This window comes from Manis javanica, chromosome 11 (assembly GCF_040802235.1).
Source record: "Manis javanica isolate MJ-LG chromosome 11, MJ_LKY, whole genome shotgun sequence".
Taxonomy (NCBI): Eukaryota; Metazoa; Chordata; class Mammalia; order Pholidota; family Manidae; genus Manis; species Manis javanica.
In genome coordinates this window covers 98,912,555-98,917,697 of record NC_133166.1, presented here as the reverse complement: position 1 = coordinate 98,917,697, position 5,143 = coordinate 98,912,555, and positions in this window count along the sequence as shown.

Below are 5,143 nucleotides of genomic sequence, written 5' to 3'. Positions count from 1 at the left end.
CCACACTGTGTTTGGGGCAAGAAAAAGAGGAGTATGAACCACAAAAGACGCACACCACCTGAGCCCTGATAAAGAGCGAAGTAGGAAGCGCCACCCAGGCCTTCAGTTCACAGCCCAGCAGACTGCAGTCATGTCCTTTGACCACCCCTCCCTTCAAGAACACTTGAGAAATCGAGTTTTTGGCTAAGCACATTTGCATCAAAAACAAAACTGGGGTTCTGCTAGGCAACCAGAAGTGCCTGTCACAAACATAAATCATGACAGAAACAAGGAGATGCACAGTCAGAGCAGGACACAATTCCTAAGATGACAGGCTCCTAACCATGACAACAGGATCCACTCCCACCAACCATCAGCAAGATCCTAATTGGTCACAGCTCCCTGCACCAGATCCCCTGCTGAAGAACTTCCTAAGCCTCCCACTTCTTCAGATTTCCCTTTGAGAAGCTATGATTCCCTCTTCTCAATAAAGGCTCTGGGTATCAGGTAGTCAGAATTCCTGAGGTGACCTCAGAGGTGATGTTTCACAGTGGCACAGGGGACAGTCATCCAACTGCTGTTCCTGGAGAGCTCGATGGTTCCCTCTCAAGGTCAGGTAAGTGACACCTCACCACTGAGTCTGTCCACACAGGCTAGGCCTTCCTCCTCAGCTGGACTGCTCTGGGCCAGCATCTCAGACCCACCCCTAGAGTCCGTGGCAAGCTCCAAAGATTCTCCAGAGCAGTGGTCTCTGAAACTTTAATCACACACACTTCATCATTAAAAAATGACTAGGCAGGTATTTTTAGCAGGTAAGGTTGATCAAAATAAACCATCAGTTATCTTTCCAGTAAAATTGGTTTATTTAGGAACAGCAGAGAGTTGCAATTAAGATCAAGCAAGCTTGTGGCAAAACCACAGGCATGTTCCCAGAACAAAGGACAGGAGGCTCTTCCACAGAAGAAAGGGAGAGAATTGGGGACTGTTCTAAGCAAAAAGTCCATTGGAAGAAACTGGGAGTCCTACATGTCGTGGCTGCTCACTGGCTGCGCTGTGCAGTCTCTCACGGACTGGGCTGTGTCTGGGGGAGGCAGAAACTCCTCTCCCCCTACTGAGTGGTGAAGTAGCTGAAGAAGTATGAATTGTGCAAGGTGTCTGTCCCGTCTTTCCCAGTGGAAGAGTGATGGGTGTGAGGAGAGATCCCCCTGCAGGCCTCTCAACTCCATGTTAGTGAGGTTGCCCTTTATTAATTTCTACAGTATACAATTACTATTTATATAATATATGCATGTAATATTCAGTAACATAAAACATATGTAAAAGTAGAAATATTAAAAAGACAAGATAAAAACTAAGTAGAAATTGTAATATTTTCTCCCCACACTCAGGTAGTTCCTCCTACGGACATGTCCCCCTTGGAGACTACGACTCTAAAAGTTGTTACAGAAAGAAGTTAGCATATGTTATGTTTCTAGCCAGCCCTTGGTTAGAGCACCAGCAGACACCTGGTGGCCTGAGTTATGGGTCAAACCTTCCCTTGGCTTAATTTGAGCCCCCATTCCTTTCTCAGGGTGCTACGTGTAGGGTAGAACACATTACCCCTTCTGGCATTGCCTGCTGTCTGAGGAATTTGCCAAGAACTCACATTCTTCATTAGGGCCCGTTAGAGCATTAGGGCCCACCTTAAGAGCACTGGGACACAAATGCTAATCAAGTCCCAGAAGCATCCCTTAATTTCTCAAGGGAGGTATGCAAGCCACACTAATTTGCACTATTAAGGGAAAAGAAAAACGCACTGACCACCCTGATACGGTGCGCACCACGTATCACAATGTCTGCAACAACTCACTGTCAGCATGTCAGCACCCCTCGGTCTGCACGCCACCCCAGAGAACCACTCCTTCATGGAGGATGCCAAGGAAAGTCAAGATAACCCCCCAGCCCCTCCGCAATTCTCAACCCAAGTTCTCTAGTTGTTAGACCTATAAGATTTCTAGTAAGGCTTAAAATGTGTCTAAATTCTTTAGTTTTTAAAGGGAGGAGACAGGGATGGAAACAGGGAAAATGTGTGAGAAAAAGACAGAGAGAAAGAGAATGTTCAGAAAGACCCAACAGGACTTAGAACCCCAATGCACATGGACAAAAACGCCAGGAGAAACAGAATTAAGTCCACAGATCCGGAACACATAGGCTGAGGACATGCACCTACAGCAAAAGGTAATGCCACAGGCAAAGGAGAGGGCAGAATGGACTTTCAAAAAATAGAAAAGTGCCAGATGAACACCCACTGAATTGGGGAGGCTTTGGAGACAGGAGTTTCAGGGAAGGAGGATACAGAACCCAAACGGGAGGGCATATTGGCACATGTATGACCTAGAACTAGAGGGTGGAAACTGGGGAAACAGGTCAAAAGACCCAGAAAATGGCAGCGTAGGCCTGTCTCTGTGCCATGATTGGCTGACCTGCAACTGTTGGGTGAGTGTGGTTGGGAACCTCCCTCACTCTGTTAAACAGTCCCGTGGCACCCTGAACCCCTGGTAACGCCGTGGACAAAAAGCTACTCCATCCCGTGACCGAAGAGCAAGGCTGTCCTAACCAGAGGCTTGTCCTTTTCACCGGCCTCCCTTTCGGCTGTCAGGAGTGGCAGCGCCACCCAGTGGCTGACCGCAGTGGTGCACCGCACTTCCCCCACAATTTCTTCCTCCAGTTCGTGCTCAGGCTCTATTCAGGGGTCACCACCACGTCCTCCCAATGTGCGTACTAGCGACTCGCTGCTTAGGGAGGATGAACAGGCCTCAAGGAAGCGGGGCGGGACACAGGCACCGGTAGGGCCCCCTGGCCCAGCAGCGGAGGACCCCTTGGGCTTTCAGCTGCGTGAAGCTAGGTCTGTTCAATAGCGACAGCTAGTGGTCACCCTCTGAAGCAGGGTTCTCTGAGCCTCACAGGGAAAGAAATGTCAAGACAGACTTTTTGGCTCTGAGTGGAGGCGGACATATATCCAAAGACGTTCTTGGATAAAATGGCATGTAGAAAACCCAAACTCTTTAAAATGATGTTCGAGGGCCTTGGCTACCTTCCCAGCCACGTCTTAGGCCACCCGTCCCTGCTTCTGATTCCCCTGGGGCAGGGACCTGCTGACTCCCTGAAGGCTTCCTGCAGCTCCTGCCGTGCTTTGCCCTTGTCGCCTCTCTGCCCCAAATGCTCTTCATTCTCCCTGTTGTCTGCTCAACTCCTGCTCATCCTGTAAGACTCAGTTCAACCAGTACCTCCTCTAGGAAAAATTCCTTCCCTTCCACCAGAGCCCACCCCTCAAGGCTGGGGTAAGTGCTCACCCCGCCCAGTCCTGTGCCTCTATTATTTTCTGCATTTTTCTATCACTTGAATTCGCTACACTCTCAATGTGCCTTTAAAACAGCTTTATGTAACCACATAAAGGGACTTACTGTATTTTACTCACTGTTGCACCCCTAGTACTGAACAGAATCTTGGCACATATAAGATATTTGGTTAATGTTTGCAAAATAAAGGATTCATAGGCCCTAGTCCTGGGAAAGGCTTCAGAGGAAACTGAGACCCTGAAGACAAAACAGCTTTGCATTTAAAGGGAGAGATGTAGATGGATCTAAAATTCATTTCACAGATTCTAGCCCATTACTTTCTTCTAACCCCCAGCAGCATGGAGCCCCCAGACTGTGCAGAGAGCCTTTCACCCCTCAGCAGCTCTCCCGACCTTGTCCTTACTAGCAATACCCTAAATCCTGGCTCTGTGGCTTTCTGCCCACCTCCTGCACGACTTCTCGCCAGAACTAAACTGATTCTTCATGAAATGCTCCGGCATACCCACTCCTGGAATTTTATCTTAAAGGAAACATCTAAAAGAAGAAAAAACACAACCGCATGCTTGTTTGCAGCGCTGTGTGTAAAAGTTAAAAATTAGTAATGACAAAAATATCCATAGAAATAAAATAAATTCCTCCATATAATCTCCATATGAATAGAATTATCAATCACATCATGCAAAAACTAAAAAGAGTATTACCACATTAGAATTTGTTGGGTTTTATTTACTTCGTTTTATTACCAAACATTTCATAGGATTTACTGTATTCAGGCACTGTTCTACTCTATGAATATTAACTCACTTAATCCTCAGAATAGCCCCATGAGGTAGAAGTTATTGCAATTCCCATTATTTATTCCCAAACATATTTGGTTTGGTCTCCTATTAATAGAAGTTAAATGGCCTACAAGACACTTGTTTGGGAGGACATGTCAAATATTTTTCATTGGTATAGAGCGTCACATTCTTATAAGAACTCAGTCAGTTGACTTGAGTTGAATGAATTTAAAAACTTATATATTTCTATTTTTGCCATCATTCCATACATGGAGAGGTTCCATATGCCTATTACTCTTTTGAAGTGATGATTTGAAATGCTTTTTGACCTATGAATATACTTATGAAATTATAGCAGATACAATGCATTGACTCACTGAAACTATGCCTCCATTTTTATACAACCACAGTTCTGAGTGAAGATCCCTTTCAGCATAACCATTAAGTCCCAAGAGCAGATGCTCCAAACGCAGGTGCTGCTACAACAGTAGTCATAGCTAGCATTTGCTGAAAGTGTTATAAATGTTATATCATGTAATCCTAAAATAATCCTGTAGAGTTGGTACTATCATTATAGCCGTCTTACAAAGGAGGAAACTGAGATGCAAAGAAATTAAAAAGTTTACTGACCTGAAACAGGCAGTAAGTGGTAAAGCAAGGCTTCCAACCCAGGGAGTCCCACTTCTGCGTGCCTCTGATCTGCTCAGGGCCGTGTGCCTCACCAACAGCCTTGGAGAGCAGGTGGCAGACCTCATTTATGAAGTATTCTTGTTACTAAATTGAAAGTTATCACAGCTCTGAATTAATTATAGAAAATTAATATAACATATATCTAGTAAATTATATTTACAACAGTTAATAGTTATCCTCAGTAAGGCTAGGTAAACATGGCGGCTGTTTAATAAGGAAATTATTAAACAGATTGTGGCATACTAACATTATGAAAGATCATGACAACACTAGAAGGTGAAAATATAAAAAATATAAAAACACAAAAAATATTTGTAATGTATCAAGTGGAAAAACAAACACAAATCCTAGGTTCAC